Source organism: Dermochelys coriacea, chromosome 7 (assembly GCF_009764565.3).
Source record: "Dermochelys coriacea isolate rDerCor1 chromosome 7, rDerCor1.pri.v4, whole genome shotgun sequence".
Classification (NCBI taxonomy): domain Eukaryota; kingdom Metazoa; phylum Chordata; order Testudines; family Dermochelyidae; genus Dermochelys; species Dermochelys coriacea.
In genome coordinates, this window is record NC_050074.1 from 11,968,451 (window position 1) to 11,995,363 (window position 26,913).

The 26,913-nt window shown below is 43.5% G+C and overlaps 1 long non-coding RNA gene across 1 annotated transcript; it reads left to right on the top strand.

Moving 5' to 3' along the window:
• The first annotated feature begins 663 nt into the window (after positions 1-663).
• Positions 664-10,361, top strand: LOC122461106. The gene is made up of 4 exons (XR_006282843.1): positions 664-844; positions 3,731-3,736; positions 4,671-4,677; positions 10,352-10,361. It is a non-coding gene; the product is annotated as an uncharacterized LOC122461106 (long non-coding RNA).
• The last annotated feature ends 16,552 nt before the right edge of the window (positions 10,362-26,913 follow it).

Here is a 26,913-nt window from a genome sequence, read left to right on the forward strand (position 1 = left end):
TGGAGCTTCTAGGCACAATACATATAATAATAAATAATGTATGTATGAGTGAGAGACAAGATTTGCATAGCAAAGGCATGAGTGGAGAGATAAATGGTCAATGAAAACCCTTGCCTCCTGCCAGTTTAGCATCCCGAACACCACTGCACCTTCCCCTCACTCTGAGAGAGATTGAGAGGGAATGTAGCGTGGTGGTTAGGTGGCACATGGGTTGTGTTATGAGAATCTGGGTTTTTTCCACCTTTTCTTTATTAAGAGTCAGAAATGTATAGCTGGGCAACAGTAGGGAGAGTCCATTTCCTTGGTTAAAACAGGGCCAGAGGCAAGTTGGAGAGGGCCCTGTGAAGTAGCAGGTGCTGCTTTCAGATTGATGCTGCTGGAAATGACTGTCTGATGCTGCCTGTCAAGATTACTTATCTTCAGTGAAAATGGCTCTAACTCCAGGTTAGCACTGGGTGAACCTCAAAAGGCTCAGTTCAGATTAACATCAGAACTGTGGCTGTTCTTTCAGCCTTATGTGAGCCTGAGTCTTCTGGGTCTTCTCTCTGTGACCTTACTAACAACAGTATTGCCAACCCCAAATGGTCAAAAATCACAAGATTGGCTTTAAAATAATCAGATGATGTAAAATTAATTGATTTGATGTCCTTTTTATTTGCCTTTAGGGTGCACTGGGGTCACATTTTGAAGCTTTCTCCATAGCCATGAAGGCTAGAAACTTACTTTTTCTTTCAGAATGAAGGCCGAAATCATCACATCTCCACATGACTCCAGGAGCTGGGACTTTAAGGAAAACCATAATTATCATGAGACACGTGACAAAATCATGAGCGTTGCCAGCGCTGTGGCAAACAGGGACCTTCCGTTGCAGCCCTGACGTCTGCCATGCGAATGACTCCTCCAGCCTCTTAGCAGTTAGTAACTGCTGACCCCTTCCTCCACTCAGCCCCTCTCTGTGTGCACTGGTGGCCCCTCCTACCAGTTTTATTAGAGCAAACATATAAAATAATAATTCATTTTTGTGCCTGTCTGATGAAGCCTGTCAGTTGCAGATGGTATTCTAGGCTTTTCGCTATCGGGGGGGGGGGGGTGTCACTGGGGAACCGGTGCCCGTTTGGGAGTGTTCTAAGTTCTGTTATTCTATCTTGCCATTGGCACCCAGAATACCTATGGCACCCCAACTGCTGCTGTAGGTTACACTCAGGTCTAGTTCAACACTCATTTGGCCCAGGATCAAGGAAGCATACCGATCGCTTTGTACTCCTTTCCTGGGTTGTTCTATCCACACCTCAGTCAAACCAAGGGGCCTGCACCATCATGTGTTTTCATGCTAATACTGTGCCACTTGTGGAAAAAAATGCCAATTGCTGCTACAGTATATGGAAACGACTTGATCCATTGGTCTTAATGCTGGCAAAACTCCCAAGGACTTCAATAGCAGTTTGGCTTGTAGTAAGAACTTCAGGATCTGGCTCTTGGCAAAGCAGCTGTTCCGGCACGGAAGTGTGTGGAGGAGGAGAAAAGGTACTCTGTCGTCACCGTATCTCTGCTGAGGCAGAGAAAATCAGAAAACAAATTCTGTTTTCTGGGATAAACAGGCAATTTTGTTTTCCATCCTGCTCCTCCCCCCTTAGATTTTCTGTGTGCAATAGAGCAATGGACATGAAGGCAAACTTGGGATCAACAGGGAAAATATGTTATCTTCTTTACATGGTGATTTCCAAGCATTTTGCATGCTGTGTACATGCAATGGTGCAGGACTTACTGGTTTTGAAAAGGGAGCGAAGCAGCTGGAATAATATTGTACCTGTGAAACACTGGCTAGTGCATCTCTGCTTTCTCTTGGAGGTGAAAGGTGTAAAACTCCCTCATCCTTTGCCCCCACCTCAGTGCAGCTCTGCTTCTCTTGCTGCCTCTTTGACCTGTCTATGTCTCATCGTGGGAAGATCTAGCAGCCACTGAGCCTGCATTTTAAACAGCAGTCTAGGGACCGCAGTGTTGTTCTTTCTCTTTAACTGTTCTTAGCCATTCTTTATTGCTGGTAAATTTCCTTCCATCTCCTCAGTCTGCCACTCAAGCTATTCTGGGAAGGGGGAAAAATTCCTGCAGGTTTATTTACCCAGCAGTGGGAGATACAAGCAGCCAGCAATGTTCACCAATGTCTCCCGTACAAATGCATTCTGGTGACCTTTATAGAGGGCCGATCAGTCCATTTGGGCAGAACATTCCACTCCCAACGCAGCTTGTGATTCACACCTGCCTTGTGTGATGTGAGTGCCCCGATCTTCCACCCACTTTTACGGCCTGATCCACTGGATTTAGCCCAAGCTTTTAATGAGGGACCCTACATGATTCTGCTTAAGATCTATGATTATCCACTATATCATCATTGACTGGAACCCCCACCTTCCTATGTAGTCAATCCCACCCAGCCTAGACCAAGATTCCCCATACAAAGAAAGTTTCCCCTTTGTTGCCTTCTGTATTGTTAGAGCAAGGTGGTCACCTGAGCAGGAAAAGCCCCACAATGGGAGTAGGAGACAATTACTTTCAGCTTGTGGAGTGTCCACCTAATGGTTTCATCAAGGCGGAGGGAGGGTTTTTCTTCCCCTGTTATGACTTGGTCCTCTAGTCCCTTCAATCATAGGATGCTCATAAAGGGAAGGGCCAGTGCCTTCACACATTTCTTCAGGCGAGATAGCCTGGCTTCCTTAGAAGCTATTCTTCCATGCCACCCCAGTCACCTGTAAATGGGAATGAATCACAGAGTTGCTCTTTACTAACACTGAACATAGCACTTGATTTCACAGAAGAAAACAGAATCACCCTGTAAAGCTGCTCTGTCTCATTGTATGGCTGCTCCTAGACCCTTCCTGCCTCCCTCTTGCCTGGCTTCCTGGTACAGATTCATATTGACAGTACATGTATATCCTAAGCTCCCTCACCCTTTCCTCCTCCTTTCACTATAAACAATCTTTCACAGGAATTGATAATATATAAAAAATATATAGGTCCACTTCCCTTGCACCTGATCATCTCCTGCCTTTGAAGGGGTGTCTGTCCATTGGTTTAATTCAAGTTTTGAAATCTCAGACATGTAGACTCCAGTTCAGCAGGGTGGGCACAATTCTCAGCATGATTATTGCCCTTAACTCAGCCTGTGGTATGGATCCAATGGCTACTAAATACACAGCCGAATGCCAGTCCCTCAGCCTGGGATCCTACAAAAGCATAGACCTGTAACCAGCAGTGAGGAGGCTGCGGGACTGGGCAAGGGGGAACTTGACAGGGAGCTGCTCCTTCCCCGAGCTTCACCTGATCTGGCTCTTCTGTGCACACAGCAGCAGAGAGATTCTTCTGCTAGACAAGATCTCAATTAATTGGGGTCTGAGTCTCTAACCCCTACTCACTTGATCACTTACTCATGAGAGTAGTCTCATTAAATTCAATGGGCTCCCCAACCTGTATAAGAGATGCACAACTGGGTCTTGAATTAATTAAATTGAATAGAGACTCAATTAACTGAACGTATAAATCTCTTTCCCTCACCTGACTTTTGCTTAGAAGCATATTGTTGCCAGATGGATTTTTGTAAGGGCAATATATAGAGACTTTAAAGCTCTTGATAAGGGCAAAACCTAGATCAGTTTCCCCACTGGGTTCCTGAACTTTCACTATTTCTAATTCTTTGTATACAGGCTCACTTTCTTCATGCTGCTACTTTAGCCAGGCATTAGTAAAAGAAACTCTTTCTTATTGCTGGGCAGTTTTTTCCAAATAGCAACAAATGGGTCAGGTCTTTGTGTAGTTTTCCTTTCCTTAGGAGTTTCATTAAGACTAGAGTGGAGTGAATCAGTTCACAAAAGAAAAACAGCTTCCAAACTGACAGTAGAAAAGGGCAATAGCCCTGGGGGCTATCTGAACAGAAAAATTAAGAAATATTCACTTAACGAGGTACTCTACATAGGTTTACACAAAATTTAGTATTGTAAAAAGGGATTTGGAAAGGTAATAACCACAGAAGCATTGTTATAATTCTCCCCTCCCATCCTTGAAAATTTCAATGCACGAACATAATACAGTTCTGTGGTGACCTAGAATCCAACTCTCGACATCTCCGACTCAAAGAATATTTCCAACACACCTCTGAATAACATACTAACCCACAGAATCCTTCCTACCAACACTACAAAAAGAAGGATTCTGCGTGGACTCCTCCTGAAGGTCGAAACAACAGACTAGACTTCTACATAGAGTGCTTCCATCGATGTGCACGGTCTGAAATTTTGGAAAAGCAGCATCACTTGCCCCATAACCTCAGCCGTGCTGAAGACAACGCCATAACAGCCTCAGGAACAACTCTGACATCATAATCAAAAAGGTTGACAAAGGAAGTGCTGTTGTCATCATGAATAAGTTAGAATATAAACAAGAAGCTGCTAGGCAACTCTCTAACTCCACATTCTACAGGCCATTATCCTCTGATCCCACTGAGAGTTACCAAAAGAAACTACACCATCTGCTCAAGAAACTCCCTGAAAAAGCACACAAACAGATCTGTGCAGACACATGCCTAGCACCCTGACCAGGGGTATTCTATCTGCTTCCCAAGATCCATAAACCTGGGAATCCTGGATGCCCCATCATCTCAGGCATTGGCACCCTGACAGCAGGATTGTCTGGCTATGTGGACTCTCTCCTCAGGCCCTACGCTACCAGCACTCCCAGCTATCTTCGAGACACCACTGACTTCCTGAGGAAACTACAATCCATCGGTGATCTTCCAGAAAACACCTTCCTGGCCACTATGGATGTAGAAGCCTCTACACCAACATTCCACACAAAGATGGTCTACAAGCCATCAGGAACAGTATCCCCGATAATATCACGGCAAACCTGGTGTCTGACGTTTGTGGCTTTGTCCTCACCCACAACTATTTCACATTTGGGGACAATATATACCTTCAAGTCAGCAGCACTGCCTTGGGTACCCGCATGGCCCCACAGTATGCCAACATTTTTATGGCTGACTTACAACAATGCTTCCTCAGCTCTCGTCCCCTAATGCCCCTACTCTACTTGTGCTACATTGATGACATCTTCATCATCTGGACCCATAGAAAAGAAGCCCTTGAAGAATTCCACCATGATTTCAACAATTTCCATGCCACCATCAACCTAAGCCTAGACCAATCCACTCAAGTGGTCCATTTCCTGGACACTACTGTGCTAATAAGCGATGGTCACATAAACACCACCCTACACCGGAAACCTACTGACCGCTATTCCTACCTACATGCCTCCAGCTTCCATCCAGGACACACCACATCATCCATTGTCTACAGCCAAGCGCTAAGATACAACCACATTTGCTCCAATCCCTCAGACAGAGACAAACACCTACAAGATCTCTATCAAGCATTCTTACAACTACAATATCCACCTGCTGAAGTGAAAAAACAGATTGACAGAGCCAGAAGAGTACCCAGAAGTCACCTACTACAGGACAGGTCCAACAAAGAAAATAACAGAATGCCACTAGCCATCACCTTCAGCCCCCAACTAAAACCTCTCCAACGCATCATCAAGGATCTACAACCTATCCTAAAGGACGACCCATCACTCTCACAGATCTTGGGAGACAGACCAGTCCTCGCTTATAGAATGCCCCCCAACCTGAAGCAAATACTCACCAGCAACCACACACCACACAACAAAAACACTAACCCAGGAACATATTCTTGCAACAAAGCCCAATGCCAACTCTGTCCACATATTTATTCAAGTAACACCATCATAGGACCTAATCCCATTAGCCACACCATCAGGGACTCGTTGACCTGCACATCTGCCAATGTGATATATTCCATCATGTGCCAGCAATGCCCCTCTGCCATGTACATTGGCCAAACTGGACAGTCTCTATGCAAAAGAATAAATGGACACAAATCTGACATCAGGAATCATAACATTCGAAAACCGGTAGGAGAACACTTCAACCTCTCTGGCCACTCACTAAAAGATTTAAGGGTGGCAATTTTGCAACAGAAAAGCTTCAAAAACAGATTCCAGTGAGAAACTGCTGAGCTTGAATTAATATGCAAACTAGATACCATTAACTTGGGTTTTGAATAGAGACTGGGAGTGGCTGGGTCATTATACATATTGAATCTATTTCCTTAAGTTAACTATCCTCACACCTTCTTGTCAACTGTCTAAATGGGCCATCTTGATTATCACTACAAAAGGTTTTTTCTCCTGCTGATAATAGCTCATCTTAACTAATTAGCCTCTCACAGTTTGGATGGTAACTTCCAACTTATCTGTAAGTATGTATATATATATGTTCCATTCTATGCATCTGATGAAGTGGGCGGTAGCCCATGAAAGCTTATGCTCTCATAAATTTGTTAGTCACTAAGGTGCCACAAGTACTCCTGTTCTTTTTGCGGATACAGACGAACCCGGCTGAAATCAGTGCAGACAGATTGTTTAAGCTTTGTATTTAAGGGATTTCCCTCCAGGGGTCCTGATCTTTCAACAGAGTCACAGGAAGCTGCAAGGATCAGATTGCAGAATTGCCGCCTGGCTTCTCAAGTTGGACAGGGCAGCATGGTGTTAGTGCACAAGACCAAGACACTGAAACTGACTAAACACAAAGTGAAAGTGACTAATCTATTTTTATTGACCAAGCTGGACGATTTTTTTAAAAAAAGGAAACAAATTGCACAAAAGGTGCAAAGTAAATTAGATATTTAAAATTCTTTCAGATATAATCCCTTTTAGGGGGTTATTGGTAACACATGAAGGATTATTTAAAAAAATAATTGTCTTTTAATTTGATAGATTCTCTTTAACTTTTTATGAATTATTTTTATTGTCACACGTTTGCACTTCACATTCCAGCAAGTATGAGGACAAGAAGGCAGTACCAGAATTCTTACAAGAAAGAAATATCTAGCTAAATTTTGCATACTAAAGGAGTTAAGAGAAGCATAAACACTTTCAGGCGGTGTTCCAAATGGACTCAAACTGTAAACCTACTGAGATCATTCATTGCTAATGAAGGGCTACCTGCTTGTTCATTGAGGCATGTTCTTTATATTTACTTCAGTGAAAATACACCAAACTATTCCAATTAAAAACATTTTTAAAAAATGTAGTTTGTGTAAATTGGAGCCCTTTTCCTACAAGTCCTCCCTAGGGAGAGGCTAAGATGTGATCCCCAAAAGAGAACATCTGTGGTTGTTTCTTACAAGTTTATAACCACTTCTGAATTAATACATTGCTTATGTGGCCTTTGCTACATTTTATAACAGAATTAAAAAGATGAAGGATGAGATAATCAGTGAACTGCTAATTTAAGTGTAATCAATAACATCATTAACAAGTGCATATTATCAAAGGAAAAACATTGAATCTCTACTATGTAGCCCATTACTATATACAACAATGAGCATTCTTACTCTTAATAAAACAGACTAGACGTTTATTATAAAGATCTTGAAATAAGCTTATATTCACTTCCGACTTGAGTTATTTCTGCTGCCTTCAATTGATATGATAATGGGAGCATGTTTCAAGGCTTTCAGAGCAGATTTTTATGCCATAGACTAGAAGGTGAATTTAATTGACACTTTCCTGATACTCAGACTTGCCTCATCTGTGCAGCTTACACATGAATTTTCAATCCAATTTTAACCTCAAATGGAAACAGCCACAAATCTGAATACCTCGTTGAAGAGCACAAAATGAATTATGTGGATAACAATATTTCATCAAGCTAGGAACTCAGCTGTGTTATGTCCAAAGCAGTAAAACTGTGTAAATGAATTGCTAAATCACAGAGATATTGAGGACTGATACCTCATCTTTTAAAAGCAAGATGACTAGTGGGAGAAAAAAATTGCCTCTCTCACCTTGACAATTTTTCTTTTATTTATAGGTGAAAACAAATATCAAAAATAGATCCTTTCTTCTTTGACTTAAGTAACTCTAAATTTTTGCTGTGAAAGTTTCCATAAATATATATGAGAGCAGTAGAAGTTGAAGGTGTGGGATACAGATTATAAATATCAGAACTGTAAAGCCGCCCTTCTTAGTGTAACATAACTATGCCATGATTTTGATATGCATTATCAATGGAGCTGCATTTCAGAGATAGTAACCAACAAGTTTCTCCTAGCTAAGATCCATACCATTTGTCCATTTGAGTAAAATCTGCCAACAATCAAACCACCAAGCAGCAGGAAAATTCAAATGGTTCCCAGCATGGGAACTGCTGAGATCATAAGATAACATTCAGAGTGGGATAACTGCCTCATCCTCGCTTTCGAAATGATTTTTTTCTAAATGTGTGTGAGCCACAGCTTAACTGTGAGACTCAGAAGAAGGGAGGAGAGTAAAACACCAATTTTTGTTTCTATTTTTGGGCTTCTCGGTCTCCCATTGACGTCAGTGAGAAAACTCCCACTGATAACTGGAAGCAGCACCGAACCTCATAAAGCATTCACTACTCTTGACTTTTAGAGCAACTGGGAAGCATGGACTGGACTCCAAAAGAAGAGCTTGTAGCAGAAATGATCCAGCAAATAAATCAGTATATTACCCTGGAAAAACATGGCAGAGTAACAGTAACCCAGTTTGCCTAATTTGCTTAAATGTGCATATAATCATGTTCCAAGTCCAAACTTAAAACCTCCTTTGCAGTACTTGAGAAGATGCTCCTTTTAAGAAAGGTGTTCCTGTGTGTGTAGGGTGCGTGTGCAACTCCAGGTGCAGGAAGAACACACTTTACAGCCTGTAGATAGAAGGTATAGTGTGAAAAAATAAAAACCTATCAGGTCTAATTGTAAATCCTTTGTCTGAAGGAAGGTTCCTGGAAGACACTTGATATTTAGTTTTGACTTTCTCTTTCCAGGTTGGACCTAGTTCCAGGCCCATGATAGCTCCCACTGACTTCAGTGGACTTTGGCTTAGGCCCTTTGATCTCCCAAAGCTGGTACATTTCCCACACTGTCTCAGCATCCCCACAAATAGCTACTTGGCTATTACTTTTAGCCTTATTTTCTCCCTGTATATTATTTCCTCTTTTACCAGCCAGGTCCAGCCTATCTAAATGGAGTTCTGATTCTCACTCAAGTCTTGACTGAGCAAACATTGGGCTTATAGTGAGACCATGATGTATTTCCTATGAATGCAAATGCCAAAAGTGGCTTCAACTTGCATTTTAAACCTCTGTTGGCTCATAAGACAACAGCCGCTCATTGAGGTTGCCCTTGTGCAATGAAAGCTGAGTCAGACCTGTTTCATTTCGGTCAATCCACGTACCATGCAACCTTAAGGCATAAACTGGCTAGTCAAATATTATGTATGGAACATGCATCTCAACTTCCTACCTTATAGTGGGAATGCTGCTGCCACCTGGTGCCACTCAAGAAGCTGTATCCTGGCAGCTGTTTCTCTTTCTTTTTGGCACAGAGTGGCTATGATTCTAACCTACTTTTAAAATGTTTAAATTATTTTATTTTCAAATTCTTAAATTTTCCAGTCAGCAAGATTCAAGTTCTCACCCTTTTCTCCCATAGGAAGACATTAGCATTGTGGCTTCTTTTTCTAATTTGTTTTCTTATAATAATAGGTCTGTGGGGGATCAGTTTAGAGTATTTTTCAATATTTCCATCAAAGTAAAAGTTGATAAATTGTATGTTCATACGTTGATGTCTTACATTTATTGTAGAGCTAATCCTGCGAGGCCCTAAGGGCTCATCACCAGCTGAGGGTCTTGCATCCCAATGCATTTTATAAATGGATTTTAACATCTATTGATATAGATGAAGCACTTTAACCACGACTTTAAAAAAATCCCTCTGATTGTGTAATGACAAACTAGGTCCCCTGTGGCATTGAACCTGGGTTCTCTGGGTCGAGAAGCATGAGCTTCTTTAACAAGAGCTAATGGTTTCGAAGTTTCGAGGTTCGAAGTGCCTAAATAACTTAAGAGTCTAAGATCCATTTACAAAGGTGACTTAAGAGACCCAGGGCTTGCATTCCCTTAAAAGATTTACGGGTTTAATTTTACAGGATAGTCAAACTGGCACAACACTCTTATTGTAAATGCATGAATTGGCATAATTTAAACAGGTGTAAGCACTCTTATACATATATAACTGCACGCTTGGTTCCCCCAATGAAAAAGTTTTATGTTTTGTTGAAAAACTGGAAAGGTGTCATCTCAAAACCAGAAGATTTGTTTGGAAGGCAGACACGATCCATGGAAAATTTCCTTTCGTCAAAAATCCAATTTTCCATGAAAAAACAGTTTTGACAGAAAATTTTCAACCAACCCTAGTTCTAATTGCCATAGACACTATTCCCACTGATTCCAATGGAGCTGGGCTTTTGCCCTAAATGATTACAAATTGTTCGTATGCTGCCTTCAGCTGTGTAAAGCCTCTAACACTGGAGTATTTGCTGGATGGTAACTTTGGGAGAAGACTGCTATCCCTGAATCACCAATATCAGACTTAGCACAACCAGAACTAGCATAGACTGCATTTCCTGGAGAAGAAAGTAGTGCTTACATTCACACAAAAAGTGATGGTAGGATATAAGCTTTTCTTAACTACCTCTTAGCTGTTGTTTGTAATGAACAAAAAATGTAATGAAGGTCTAGAATAGCCACTTGCTGCCCCAGGAACATGAAGGAGGTTTTACATTACTTCCTGCTCCCCTGGGTCTAGAATAAGTTTGTTTTGTTGGGGAGTGGTGAGCGTTGGCTTTTAAAAGGGAATGGGCACTAATTGCAAATTGATTAATAGATTTTAAGGCCAAAGGGACCACTATGATCATCTAGTCTGACCTCCTGCATAATACAGGCCAAAGAACCTCACCTGTAATTTCCATGTCAGGAGCATAACTTCTGGTTGAGCTCGAGCAGATCTATTGGAAAGATCTTGATGTAAAGACTATGAGCGATGGGACTAGTTCGTTCTGAGTTTATGTTCTTGACTCAGAAGATTGGGAATCTGGAGTTTCATTACCGTTAAAAATGTCTACCTTGTTTGAGATGTAAAGCTAGTTCAAACTAGTTCTGAGATCTCTAAACACTGGGGTCCCTACACTTTTAATTAGCTATTTAATGAGCTGCTAGCAGCTAGCTACATAAACTGTTTTTGAGCTTTATGTTCTGAAAGTTCTATTGATATTAACATAACTGTTCAAAACGAAGTGAATTGGGTTTTTAGAAAAGTGGGGAAAACATACAGTTTAAATGAATTGTGTGCTGGGTAACAATATAAGAGAACTCCATGGCTCTAAAACTGTACTAAGAGAATGATTTACAGAGCTGCTGCAACTGCAGCTAACATTCATGCTATGTGCATGATAGCTGACTTCCTGGTGCCTCCACCAACTCTTCCCTTCTGCCACTTGTGCTCCTCCCTCCACTTTCTATGGAAGGTTGCCATATCTTTCCTTTTTAACAATTGTTGTTGTGTCTCATGCCAGCATTTGCTGACTTGCTGGGGCCAGAGATTATTTGTACATGGCCCAGCATAGAGACATGGCCTTTGCCATCAGCCTATTGTGGCCAATTAGGCCTCATAGTTCTTAAGTTCTGATCTTTGAACCAGTCTTCCACTTCTTTGTGCCATTCCTGGTGGCGGGGGACTTGATTTTACCCTGTTGCTGCCTTCATTCTGTTGGGTGGCATCCTGCCAGCCCTCTGTGTTGCTTATATACCTTGTTTCTTCTGTCTTCCCTACATCAGGCCAGCTGATGGCTGACGTCCTCCTGGCCTTCACTGTGTCTGTCCAGGTTTAACTGTTTGCTGCTACTCCGCAGATGTTTTCCATTTTGTCTCCCCTGCTGTCCTGAGTCTGTAGCTGCTTCTTAAGACCTGTGTCCAACTTCTGCTTGCATTGTTGTTGCATTTTGCCATTACTTGGTGTGGCTACTTGATGTTTGGGCTCAGACCTTAGCTGTGCAGGGTGTCCTCAGTTCTTTGACTCCTTTATTGTAGTGCACACCCTGCCTAGTTTGGCATTCTGTTACCTGCTTCTGTGTCCTGTCAATCATTCTTCCAGTAGGTTGCAGCAGACCATCCCTCATGGGAAGCAGAGTCTCTTGGTTCTCCAGACCATCAGTCCCTGTGTTGGACTGCTGTCTAGTCCCTGGAAGAGTGTATTGCGATGGTCCTATATTGACAGGTATGGATCTCTTGCTGTCTGTTTTGCCTTTGTCATCAGTGTCTTGGCTGTCTTGACATTGGACTCAGTCTTCCTATTGCTTTGTGGGTAACTGGGGAAGATGTCTTGCACTCTAATTCCTTTTTGATTCTGAATCTTTTGACTTTTGCTGCAGTGTCTGAGCACAGTGTGTCCGGTGTGCCATAGCTTGCTAAGTGTGCCTTCAGTTTCCTGATCACAGTTCTTGCCTCAGTGTTCTCCAGACAATCCACCTCCCAGAAATTGGACAATCCACAGTGATCTACTGTGTCCATGCAGTTCTGGTCATTAAGTGTGAACAGGTCTGCTTTAGTCTTTCCCCAGGCTTGGGTTGGGGTTTCATGAGGCTGCAGTCTCATGTTGTTGATTACTACACCCTTTGCACATCTTGCACTGTTCTGTGTATGCTGGCAACTGGGCTGCCTGGCAGTAAACAGGGTTCCTGGGCTGTCTCCGGCATGCCTCTGTCCCCAGGTGTGATGCATGTATCCATTTAATGATGTCAGCTCTGAACTCTGTTGGATTTCTGTGCATCCCCTTTAAACAAAATCCCACCTTGCACAGACAGCTCATCCCTTAGCTGGTGGTAGAGAGTTTTGTCTCCCCTCTGAGCTGTGACACTTGCTCCTGGCAATCTGGCCAGTCCTGGCGTATGAACCATTTCACCACCTGTAGCACCCCATTCATTTGGTTGTTTGCTGGATTGCTGAGCGCCTCCATCAGAGATGCAACGATATTGTAGCATGTTGATGGACTCTACCTCCTGTTCCACAGAGCCACCTGTGTTGTGCTGTGGAAGGTGTGCCCTGCTCAGTGTACCTGCCACCAGTCGTGACTTTCCGGGATGATACCTTATCCTTACATCGTAGTGCTGGAGTCTCAATAAGGTGCATTGCAATCATTGGGCTTCATTCAGCAGTGTCTTCTTCATGATGTTTGGTAATGACCTGTGATCAGACGGCACATACACTTTACATCCAAAGGTTGAACTGATGGAATAGTTCCCTTCCCAATAGCACAGCCAATAGTTCTTTTTCTATCTGAGCATATCCTCTTTCTGTGTCTGTCAGGGCTCTGCTAGTAAATGCTGTGGGTTGCTGGCATTGCATGAGTGCTGTTCTAGGTCTTCTGCTGAGGCATCACACAGTAGTCCCAGCTACTCTGCAGGGTTGTAGTGCTTCAGGACTGGTGCTGCCCTTATGATTTTCTTTACTCTTCCAAATGCCTATTCCTGGATCTCTGACCATTCCCCTGCTGCATCATTGCTTGTTAACTGTCTCAAGGATTCACAGCCTCTGGCAGATGAGTGCAGTGTCTGGAAAGATAGTTGGTCATCCCTGTAAATTGCTGGGTCAATTCTGGGTCAGGTCAGAGTCCCTCAGAAGTCAACTGATGTCTGATATAAGGGACTTCAGTTCCCTCAGCTTCAGTCTGTCTGCATTAAGCCTAGTATTCTGCTTCTGGCACTTGTTTAGGAGTCGTCAGAGTTTGTTTGGTGTCATGATCCTGGATTTCCTCTTCCTCCTACAATAAGAATGTCATGAGTTCCAATCTTGGTGCACGAGAGTGTCTCTAGTGCATCGTTTGGTTTACACTGGAACTAGGGTGACCATATTTCTTAACGTAAAAACAGGATGATCCGGGGCTCACCCGAGCCACCCACCCTGCATAGGGGCTGGGGCTGATGGGGCTGGGGCTGAGTGCCCAAGCCCTGTGTCACCTGTAGCTGGGGCTGACCCCGGAGCTCCACTATGCCTAGGGCTGGGGCTGAGCACCCAAATCACCCACATCGGGGGCTGACCCACCAAGCTCTGTATTGCCCAGGGGGTCAGCACTGAAGGCAGCACTGCCTGCCAGCAGCAAATTTCTCCACTACTCCCTGCCTTCACCTGACCCCAGGGGAAGCAGCCGCCTCTTTCCGCTCTGCCTTGCAGCTGGGACAAATGCCCAGTTTTGGTGAAAAAGTAGAGATGGCTGAGACAGAGCTGAGAAAGGGGCCTATCCCTAGCCAAAATAGAATGTATGGACACCCTAACTGGGACACTTCTGGGGCCAGGCTAATGCCCACAGGCACTCATACCTAATGGTACCTGCCAAAAGGTCTGGCAAAGGGTATGAGGTGGTTGGATGGCTCCTCTAGCTCCATATGCCAGAACCCCTTTATGACATCCAGACAGGGAACACTTTGGAGCAGTGACTTATGTTCAGTGCTCCATTGAGTGGTTTAGGATCAATGCACATTCTGCATTTTGCTGCTTAGCAGTGTTGCTGGGATTGCAGTGCAGATGGCTTCATGATCTGGCTGGAATTGGACTGCCCATTGGAATGGCACAGGTGCAAATATGACGATAGAATAGCTGTCAGCCTTCTATGGTGAAAAGAAAAGCAGTACTTGTGGCACCTTAGAGACTAACAAATTTATTAGAGCATAAGCTTTTGTGAGCTACAGCTCACTTCATCGGATGCATTTGGTGGAAAAAACAGAGGAGAGATTTATATATACACACAGAGAACATGAAACAATGGGTTTATCATACACACTGTAAGGAGAGTGATCACTTAAGATAAGCCATCACCAACAACGGGGGGGGGGGGGGGAAAGGAGGAAAACCTTTCATGGTGACAAGCAAGGTAGACTAATTCCAGCAGTTAACAAGAATATCTGAGGAACAGTGTGGGGTGGGGGGGAGAAATAACATGGGGAAATAGGTTTACTTTGTGTAATGACTCATCCATTCCCAGTCTCTATTCAAGCCTAAGTTAATTGTATCCAGTTTGCAAATTAATTCCAATTCAGCAGTCTCTCCTTGGAGTCTGTTTTTGAAGGTTTTTTGTTGAAGTATAGCCACTCTTAGGTCTGTGATCGAGTGACCAGAGAGATTGAAGTGTTCTCCCACTGGTTTTTGAATGTTATAATTCTTGACGTCTGATTTGTGTCCATTCATTCTTTTACGTAGAGACTGTCCAGTTTGGCCAATGTACATGGCAGAGGGGCATTGCTGGCACATGATGGCATATATCACATTGGTAGATGCGAAGGTGAACGAGCCTCTGATAGTGTGGCTGATGTGATTAGGCCCTATGATGGTATCCCCTGAATAGATATGTGGACAGAGTTGGCAACGGGCTTTGTTGCAAGGATAGGTTCCCGGGTTAGTGGTTCTGTTGTGTGGTGTGTGGTTGCTGGTGAGTATTTGCTTCAGATTGGGGGGCTGTCTGTAAGCAAGGACTGGCCTGTCTCCCAAGATCTGTGAGAGTGATGGGTCGTCCTTCAGGATAGGTTGTAGATCCTTGATGATGCGTTGGAGAGGTTTTAGTTGGGGGCTGAAGGTGATGGCTAGTGGCGTTCTGTTATTTTCTTTGTTGGGCCTGTCCTGTAGTAGGTGACTTCTGGGTACTCTTCTGGCTCTGTCAATCTGTTTCTTCACTTCAGCAGGTGGGTATTGTAGTTGTAGGAATGCATGATAGAGATCTTGTAGGTGTTTGTCTCTGTCTGAGGGGTTGGAGCAAATGCGGTTATATCGTAGCGCTTGGCTGTAGACAATGGATCGAGTGGTATGATCTGGATGAAAGCTAGAGGCATGTAGGTAGGAATAGCGGTCAGTAGGTTTCCGATATAGGGTGGTGTTTATGTGACCATCGCTTATTAGCACCGTAGTGTCCAGGAAGTGGATCTCTTGTGTGGATCTACAACCTATCCTGAAGGACGAAGATCTTGGGAGACAGGCCAGTCCTTGCTTACAGACCGACCCCCAATATGAAGCAAATACTCACCAGCAACCACACACCACACAACAGAACCACTAACCCGGGAACCTATCCTTGCAACAAAGCCCGTTGCCAACTCTGTCCACATATCTATTCAGGGGATACCATCATAGGGCCTAATCACATCAGCCACACTATCAGAGGCTCGTTCACCTGCGCATCTACCAATGTGATATACGCCATCATGTGCCAGCAATGCACCTCTGCCATGTACATTGGCCAAACTGGACAGTCTCTACGCAAAAGAATGAATGGACACAAATCAGATGTCAAGAATTATAACATTCAAAAACCAGTTGGAGAACACTTCAATCTCTCTGGTCACTCGATTACAGACCTAAGAGTGGCTATCCTTCAACAAAAAAGCTTCAAAACCAGACTCCAACGAGAGACTGCTGAATTGGAATTAATTTGCAAACTGGATACAATCAACTTAGGCTTGAATAGAGACTGGGAATGGATGAGTCATTACACAAAGTAAAACTATTTCCCCATGGTATTTCTCCCCCCCACCCCACCCCGCACTGTTCCTCTGATATTCTTGTTAACTGCTGGAATTAGTCTACCTTGCTTGTCACCATGAAAGGTTTTCCTCCTTTCCCCCCCCGCTGCTGGTGATGGCTTATCTTAAGTGATCACTCTCCTTACAGTGTGTATGATAAACCCATTGTTTCATGTTCTCTGTGTGTGTATATAAATCTCTCCTCTGTTTTTTCTACCAAATGCATCTGATGAAGTGAGCTGTAGCTCACGAAAGCTTATGCTCTAATAAATTTGTTAGTCTCTAAGGTGCCACAAGTACTCCTTTTCTTTTTGCGAATACAGACTAACATGGCTGCTACTCTGAAACCTTCTATGGTGAGAGGCTTTAGATCTGCTGAAGTCACACGGCCAATCTCCTTCTCCTCCTCAGCCACTTCATGTGTGGCTGCTTTGTTCTTCCTGGGATAGCTGTGACATTGATAAAAAAGCGATCCCCCTTGCACCGGCATTTTTCCATCTGCCTTTCGTGATTCTTTACACAACATGCACTGGACCATGATGTCTGCATTTTCAGTCAGTCTATCTCTGTCCTGCTTCCTTGGTCCCGTTATCTTGAGCCTGTATGCTGCTTCTGCACTAAAGACTCTTATTATTTTGATCCTTTCCCTGGACAGTTTGGCCACGCTTGTTATTTGGAGACATTTCTCTGTGGTTAGATCTCTCAACGGCTCCCATAAGCTGGAATCACATGTTCCACAAACAATCCTTTCTGTAATTAGGGAATTTTTAATGTCTCCCAAGTTACCTGTGTATGTCACTGCTCAGTTCTGTATTGTGAGTATCTATTCCCTCAGCTGCTTCTTGGTTTTGAGTAAATAAAAAAGCCCAAACAATATGTCTCTACAGTCTCATTCTATCTGGGGTCACAGTACACATCAAAACCCTTTATCAGCTGTTCCAGTGTTCCAAGCATTATTCCTGGCAACAGTGTTCATTCACTTCTTGTGCCCCCCGCCCCGGCCCCTGCCCCAATATACTAAAACAGCTTTACCTTCATTTTCTCATCTTTGTTCCCTATGGTCTGCTCTTTATACAGAGCCAATTTTTGCATCCACTTTTTCCACACTTGGGCAAGGTTTTTTCTCTTGAAATTCAGCATTCCTTGTGGTCTGAGTCCTCTCGTGGTTCCTGTGTTTAGGTGCTGCTTTGTTTTCCTGTTAGTCACATTCTCTTCTCGCTGCAGAGTCTCACCAGTCTGACCACTACCGCCATGTTTCATGAACTGCATCCTGGGTAATAAGAATACAAGAGGACTCCATTGTTTGTAAAAATAAACTGGCTTTTTACAAATGATAGAAATTTGTTAATATGACTTAGCTGAAAGCAATGGCTTGCAATGGGCATGTGACTTGCATAGATAGTCACTGGGGAGACAGCACTATTTAAACTAGGTACAATATTATGTATAAAGAGCAGTTATCAAAGTCAAAGGGTCACCTGGTCATGTTACGCACTGTGCACCTGTAATTAATGGACATTGACTTCACTCGAGATTTACAGAGGTGTGAGATCAAAGTCTGGCTCTTAGTGTCTTTAATGCAACAATTAAGGGTTGTGTTAAACACATACTCACAAGTAACTCAGCCTTATGCCAAAAGAATACAAGTTATTTTATTGATTCACTAATGGGTATTTAATACTTGTCTGCTCTTTATACAGAGCCAATTTTTGCATCCACTTTTTCCACACTTGGGCAAGGTTTTTTCTCTTGAAATTCAGCATTCCTTGTGGTCTGAGTCCTCTCGTGGTTCCTGTGTTTAGGTGCTGCTTTGTTTTCCTGTTAGTCACATTCTCTTCTCGCTGCAGAGTCTCACCAGTCTGACCACTACCGCCATGTTTCATGAACTGCATCCTGGGTAATAAGAATACAAGAGGACTCCATTGTTTGTAAAAATAAACTGGCTTTTTACAAATGATAGAAATTTGTTAATATGACTTAGCTGAAAGCAATGGCTTGCAATGGGCATGTGACTTGCATAGATAGTCACTGGGGAGACAGCACTATTTAAACTAGGTACAATATTATGTATAAAGAGCAGTTATCAAAGTCAAAGGGTCACCTGGTCATGTTACGCACTGTGCACCTGTAATTAATGGACATTGACTTCACTCGAGATTTACAGAGGTGTGAGATCAAAGTCTGGCTCTTAGTGTCTTTAATGCAACAATTAAGGGTTGTGTTAAACACATACTCACAAGTAACTCAGCCTTATGCCAAAAGAATACAAGTTATTTTATTGATTCACTAATGGGTATTTAATACTTTTACATGTCAATCAGGCCCAGATCCTCAAAGCTATTTAGGCACCTAGCTCCCATGGGAGTTAAGTGCCTAAATACTTTTGAAGATCTGGGCCATAATGATTAAGACCTGTACTTTAAAGATGTACCACTGTGTGGAATGTGTGGAAGGTGTCCCAAAATTACCTTGCTAGAACTTGCTGTGAAGCTCAGATCAGCAAAGCTTTTATTTTCCCTGATACAAACTCTGGGTGCATCACAGGCAGAAGGTGATGAGGACACACACCATAAATTGGAGGTGAGGTTTAGCGTTTGCTATGAGGATGAGCTTGATCCATGTATGTTTTTATTTCCTTCTTAGTTTCTGCCTTTGCGTTAAGTGTGGCACTGACGTGTACCCATGTCAGGGTTCTTATATCAACCACTGGCTAAAAAGAGGTTTGGACTCAGTTCCCTCTATAAGGAATATGGACCTGATCCAAAGTTCAATGAAATCAACGAAAAGACTCCCATTGACGTCAGTATGTTTGAATCACACCTTAAAATCTGAATTTTCTTCGAAGAGCTAAACTCCTTTGTGTCATTAGCCTGGTAAGGTGAAATTGAAAGAGGAATAGTGCTGCAAGTCCTATAGATGGAGGCTGCTATTTAAATGAAGAAAGGTTCTTCTTTCTCTTTGCCTTTTTTGCTCTGATTTCTGATGGTCACTATAGCAACAGGAACTAGCAAAATGAAGAACTGGAGCACACACACTTCAGTATGACAAGTTCAATTTACAGCCAGCTCAGCAATGTAACTCAAATCTATGTCATACCTAATGAGAATCTATACTGCAGGTAACAGATCAGCCTGGGCTTTCTATGGGCTACCATATGGGGAAACCTCAGCTTGAGTGTATCCCCTGGTCTTCCTCATTAAGGACACAAGTAAGGGATGAAGCATTATAATTTAGTCTGGACTTCTGTCACAGCTGTCAGATGTGTCACAGATCACATGAATTTTAATGGCTTTTTTTTTGTTATGTTCCTGATTTTTGACACTTTGGGTATTTTTCTATGTGAGTGAGCTAAGGGGCAAATTTCAGCGAGAAGTATGAAGTTAAACAGACTGGACCCTTATGGACACGTAATAGTGACTGGAACTTGAGTAGCAGTATTACGGTGACACTAATGACAAGATCAATGGACTTGGATTCCCAAGGGTCATAAAAATTTCACAAAGCGATTAATTTGTAGAGGCAAATCGGGTTTTAAAACATAACTCAATGGCAACGCTGTGTAAAACAATTAACTACGGCATACAAAGTCTCTGTCATCTTTAACTAAAAACAGAAAGACAAAGACAACAACAAATGTTGCATGTGACCAGATGGAGCAGTATCAAGTCACTAGCATGAGAGTCACTAGCTAATGATTGGATTGAATTAGTATTCATATATTTGTGTTGAAGTAACTATGTTAATATCAGTGTTAAAGATACAGAGCATACTTTACTTTTCAGAAGCCTGAGCAGACTCAGTGAGCAGAGTGCTTGGTGGCAAATAAAATTGCTGATTCTCTCCCGAGTGCTTTTATTGCATGTTACAGTGATGAGTATTTTTTGCTGGGGTTCCATGACTTTTGCCCCTTTTCATCATGCGCAGCCAATGCATTCTTGACATGGTCAGATTACTGCCATTATGGTCGGGAGAAGCCACTGTTAGTTTTAGAGTGGGTCGGTTGGTGCTGCTGTTGACACTCCAATTTCATACTCATTCAGGCTCTGATCCTGTAACTGGACCTGTGCATGGTACCTCTGCAGAATCCCATTGACTTTAAAGGGGTTCCACAGGGGAGATGGGGTCTGCCCATATGGAACAGATGGCAGGATCAAGGCTTCAGATATGATGAGGGCCATTGTATAAGAAACTGAATAGAATAGAATATTGCTGAACTATGGAGGGGTTGACTTCAGAGAAAGGAGGTGATGTATGTGTATGTGGGAACATATGAAAATTAAGAGAAAATTTGGTAACCCAGATGTATGATCTTGCCATTCACAAACCTGCTAATGTCCCAGTGGCTTCAAAAGAAAGTGTGTGTGCATGACTATGAATCTAAGAGTTGATGAGAGCCCTCCATTTCATTTGACTGGCTCTTCTGGATCAATAACCCCCTTCATATATACAATGACCAGAATCACAGAATATCAGAGTTGGAAGGGACCTCAGGAGATCATCTAGTCCAACCCCCTGCTCAAAGCAGGACCAATCCCCAATTTTTGCCCCAGATCCCTAAATGGCCCCCTCAAGGATTGAACTCACAACCCTGGGTTTCGCAGGCCAATGCTCAAACCGCTGAGCTATCCCAGAATAAACAGCAAAGGAAGAGGAAGGAAACTCTCTTGGAACTGGCTTGTAAAGAATTAAACCAGCTGGAAGTTGAAAGACAGATGCAGAATTCCTATATTTATGCTGATGCAATCACTTTTCTTACCTGATACAAAAGTATTCTAATTTGGTTCAAATCAACTTGAGTTTAAAGTAAACTGAAAGCTGTTGGATTCTTAGTTAAAGCCCTGCTACTAAGAGGTGCCGTGTACCTTCAACTTCCACTGACATCAATGGGAATTATAGGGGTGCTCAGCACCTTACAAGCTTAGGCCCAGGGATTGGACACTGAGCATGGGATGCTCATTTAATGAGTAAAACATATATCAGTTTGTTAAATACAATATTACATTCATTGTTGGGCCTGTGATTCATTATGACAAGATGCAATCTGGTGTAATGTGTCATTAAAGACAGTGTTTTGCGGGGCCCAGTATTGATATATTCAAATTTAATATGAGGGAAGAAACAATGATCTTAGGGGTAAGGTGATGGACTGGGATATAGGTGATCAGCATTCAATTCCTGGCCCTGTCTTAGACTTTGTGTGTGACTTTGGGCAAGTCACTTAATCCCTCTGTGCCTCAGTTCCCAGGCGTCTGTGTGTATGTTGGAGCCCTTTCACCTTGACCTTTTCTCAGCCTTGTATATTAAGATCTTTGGAGCAGGGACTGCCTCTTACGATATTTGGTTAGCACAGTGAAGCCCCGAATTCAGTTGGTGCCCCTAGGCACTACCGTAATACACATAATAGATATTATATACAATAATGCGCTTGGGCTAGGCTGCTGGAACTTAGCTTTTGTACGTAATCATGGGCCGATTTAAGAGGGATTTTTTTATGCAACATTATGTTTCAAATGGGGCTGTTAGACTTCAGATTGTTTTGTGGCAGAATACAATGCCGCAAAGTAGGGCAGATACTACAGAATTAAGATGCCAGACAGTCAAAGGGAAATCAGTTGTTGCAAGGTAACCATTAAGTAATCAGAGCTCAAAAGGACTTATATAAACGCTGCACAAAAACAAGAATGGCTTTTGAGAGACTTGGTTAAACTACACGCTGCAAGCACTAAAGTAATAAGGCCTCCGCAATCATTGCAAGACTATGTTTACTATATAAACATGGTTGACGGATGCTTTCTTAGTAACCAGGTTGCTAATTGTAAAGCATACTTATTTCACAGTAGTGTGTTTAGGCTGTGCTGTATGTGATCAGAATTAGGGTTAGATGTTTCATTTAGACACAGCCATGTGCTGCACTAGCTTAAGGGGAGCTGAGGGAAAGATTTCACCTGATTTAAAGCTTACTCACCAGCTTTACATTCATAAGGCCATTGAGTTCAGGGGGACCACAGATTTATACGAATGTGGATGAAAGGAAAATCAAGCCCATGGCACCAAAGGGAGGCAGGGCCCCATGACAATCTCCCTGCTATATAGAGGGACTGAACATTACACTGATGGCATCTGTCACACTGTGGTAGGGGCCCTCATATGCAGTGTTTGACAGTGTCTGTCCCTAGGTGGCTGCTTATTACAAGACCAACACAATATAATTAATTCTGCACAGTGATTTCCAGCTGTGTTTCAGTGTGTCTGCATGCTGGCAGGTGGAGCTTTGACACTTCAGCAAACTGCTATGTGAGTATGAATACATTTTCCTGGGGTTTTGCATGAGAGTTATGGGCATTAGACTGTACATGTCATGATTCGCCAACCTGGACGATGTCGCTACAAATTGTCTGTCTGCTTTGAGTACAGCTACACTGCAATGTAAGCCCAGGGTAAGTGGGACTTGAGTCAGATGACCAGTGTTAGGGAATCATGGGCTTGAGCGTCTCCATTGCATTTTAACCTTAGGTAAAGAATTTTCTGACCCTGCTCAAAGCTGGGGTTCTGGTGTCCACATGGCAGTGCAGAAACCTGAGTAACAATTAACAATATCCCGGAGTGCCTAGCAAACCCCCGTGATATGCAATGTTACTGCTTTAGCCATAGGATCATGGTGCACTATGGGAAAATTCTGCTGCCCACCGTCCACGTGACAGGAAGTTTGAACTGCCCACCAACAAAGCCTGCTGAGCAGTCAGTTAGTTCTGTGAACTCCCAGCTACCAGAGCCAGCAACATGAAGGATTCAGAGTAGCAGCCGTGTTAGTCTGTATTCGCAAAAAGAAAAGGAGTACTGGTGGCACCTTAGAGACTAACAAATTTATTAGAGCATAAGCTTTCGTGAGCTACAGCTCACTTCATTGGATGCATTTGGTGGAAAAAACAGAGGAGAGATTTATATACACACACACAGAGAGAACATGAAACAATGGGTTTATCATACACACTGTAAGGAGAGTGATCACTTACGATAAGCCATCACCAGCAGCAGGGGGGGGGAAGGAGGAAAACCTTTCATGGTGACAAGCAAGGTAGGCTAATTCCAGCAGTTAACAAGAATATCAGAGGAACAGTGGGGGGTGGGGTGGGGGGGGAGAAATACCATGGGGAAATAGTTTTACTTTGTGTAATGACTCATCCATTCCCAGTCTCTATTCAAGCCGAAGTTAATTGTATCCAGTTTGCAAATTAATTCCAATTCAGCAGTCTCTCGTTGGAGTCTGTTTTTGAAGCTTTTTTGTTGAAGTATAGCCACTCTAAGATCTGTGATCGAGTGACCAGAGAGATTGAAGTGTTCTCCAACTGGTTTTTGAATGTTATAATTCTTGACGTCTGATTTGTGTCCATTCATTCTTTTACGTAGAGACTGTCCAGTTTGGCCAATGTACATGGCAGAGGGGCATTGCTGGCACATGATGGCATATATCACATTGGTAGATGCGCAGGTGAACGAGCCTCTGATAGTGTGGCTGATGTGATTAGGCCCTATGATGGTATCCCTTGAATAGATATGTGGACAGAGTTGGCAACGGGCTTTGTTGCAAGGATAGGTTCCTGGGTTAGTGGTTCTGTTGTGTGGTGTGTGGTTGCTGGTGAGTATTTGCTTCAGATTGGGGGTCTGTCTGTAAGCAAGGACTGGTCTGTCTCCCAAGATCTGTGAGAGTGATGGGTCGTCCTTCAGGATAGGTTGTAGATCCTTGATGATGCGTTGGAGAGGTTTTAGTTGGGGGCTGAAGGTGATGGCTAGTGGCGTTCTGTTATTTTCTTTGTTGGGCCTGTCCTGTAGTAGGTGACTTCTGGGTACTCTTCTGGCTCTGTCAATCTGTTTCTTCACTTCAGCAGGTGGGTATTGTAGTTGTAGGAATGCATGATAGAGATCTTGTAGGTGTTTGTCTCTGTCTGAGGGGTTGGAGCAAATGCGGTTATATCGTAGCGCTTGGCTGTGGACAATGGATCGAGTGGTATGATCTGGATGAAAGCTAGAGGCATGTAGGTAGGAATAGCGGTCAGTAGGTTTCCGATATAGGGTGGTGTTTATGTCACCATCGCTTATTAGCACCGTAGTGTCCAGGAAGTGGATCTCTTGTGTGGACTGGTCCAGGCTGAGGTTGATGGTGGGATGGAAATTGTTGAAATCATGGTGGAATTCCTCAAGAGCTTCTTTTCCATGGGTCCAGATGATGAAGATGTCATCAATGTAGTGCAAGTAGAGTAGGGGCATTAGGGGACGAGAGCTGAGGAAACGTTGTTCTAAGTCAGCCATAAAAATGTTGGCATACTGTGGGGCCATGCGGGTACCCATCGCAGTGCCGCTGATTTGAAGGTATACATTGTCACCAAATGTGAAATAGTTATGGGTCAGGACAAAGTCACAAAGTTCAGCCACCAGGTTAGCCGTGACAGTATCGGGGATACTGTTCCTGACGGCTTGTAGCCTATCTTTGTGTGGAATGTTGGTGTAGAGGGCTTCTACATCCATAGTGGCTAGGATGGTGTTTTTAGGAAGATCACCAATGGACTGTAGTTTCCTCAGGAAATCGGTGGTGTCTCGAAGATAGCTGGGAGTGCTGGTAACGAAGGGCCTGAGGAGGGAGTCTACATAGCCAGACAATCCTGCTGCCAGGGTGCCAATGCCTGAGATGATGGGGCGTCCAGGATTTCCAGGTTTATGGATCTTGGGTAGCAGATAGAATACCCCAGGTCGGGGCTCCAGGGGTGTGTCTGTGCGGATTTGTTCTTGTGCTTTTTCAGGGAGTTTCTTGAGCAAATGCTGTAGTTTCTTTTGGTAACTCTCAGTGGGATCAGAGGGTAATGGCTTGTAGAAAGTGGTGTTGGAGAGCTGCCTAGTAGCCTCTTGTTCATACTCCGACCTATTCATGATGACGACAGCACCTCCTTTGTCAGCCTTTTTGATTATGATGTCAGAGTTGTTTCTGAGGCTGTGGATGGCACTGTGTTCTGCATGGCTGAGGTTATGGGGTAAGCGATGCTGCTTTTCCACAATTTCAGCTCGTGCACGTCGGCGGAAGCAGTCTATGTAGAAATCCAGGCTGCTGTTTCGACCTTCAGGAGGAGTCCACCCAGAATCCTTCTTTTTGTAGTGTTGGCAGGAAGGTCTCTGTGGGTTAATATGTTGGTCAGAGGTGTGTTGGAAATATTCCTTGAGTCTGAGACGTCGAAAATAGGATTCTAGGTCACCACATAACTGTATCATGAAGGAGGCACCTTTTGGCGAACTTCTCTTGCTTGAGCTTTCACTCCTCTGTCAGGAAACGAGCGGGGCACCATGAGGTGCCTGTGGACCGTTTTCTGTCCCACCAAAGGTACCTGACAGATTTCCTGATGGATCTGCAGGAGGAGGAGGAGGAGGACCCTGGCATTGCAGAGTCTCACTGGCAGATGTTGCGCAATATAATTGGCATAGCTGCTGATGCCCCTGTGTAACCCGCCACTGCCGGCAGTCAGGCCACCAGCACAGACTAGTGGGACCACATCATCGTGCAGATCTGGGATGCAGAACTTTGGCATGAAGAAAACAACATTTCTGGCGCTTTGTGAGCAGCTTGCCCCTGGCCTCAAGCATAGAGAGACACACATGAGGTCACCCTTGCCGGTGCAGAAGCGCGTTACTATAACCATCTGGAAGCTGGCTATCCCAGACTACTATAGGTCTGTAGCCAACCAGTATGGGGTTGGAAAGACACCTATGGATACAGTGATGGCCACAGTAACTGAGGCAAGCAGGTAGGTGGTTTACCCCAAGGTGGGAGGTATTAAAGCTATTCCAGAGGTAATTGCTGGCTTTGACAGAATGGGGTGTCCAAGGTGGGGCTATTAATGGGATTCGTGTGCCCATAGTTTGCCCTCCTCAAAAAGTGACTGAGTACATAAACCGGAAAGGGTACCATTCCATTGTTATGCTGGCGCTAGTGGACCACTGAGGCAGATTTCTAAATGTCAATATGGGCTGTACTGGAAAAGTTCACGCTGCCAGAGTTTTTTGCCATTTGGGAGTCTACATTCATGGATAGGCTGGGACGCTGTTCCCACCAAATGACATTGATATACATGGTGTTTCTGTCCCCGCTGTTATTCTGGGGCCCCCAGGTGCCCTCTTTTGACTTAGCTTAATAAACAATACCCTGATTTCAGAGACACTGGCAAAAAAAAAAAGGTTTAATTATACACTCAGCAGGTATAGAATGGTTGTTGAATGTGCTTCGGGCAGACGAAAATCATGTTGGTGATGTTTACAAAGGCCTTTTGGAGCCAGTGTAATTAATGCTGTCCACACTGCTGTGGCTTGCTGTGCTCTTCATAACCTTTGTGAAGCCAGAGATGAGCCATTTCTCCCTGAATGGACCAATGACAG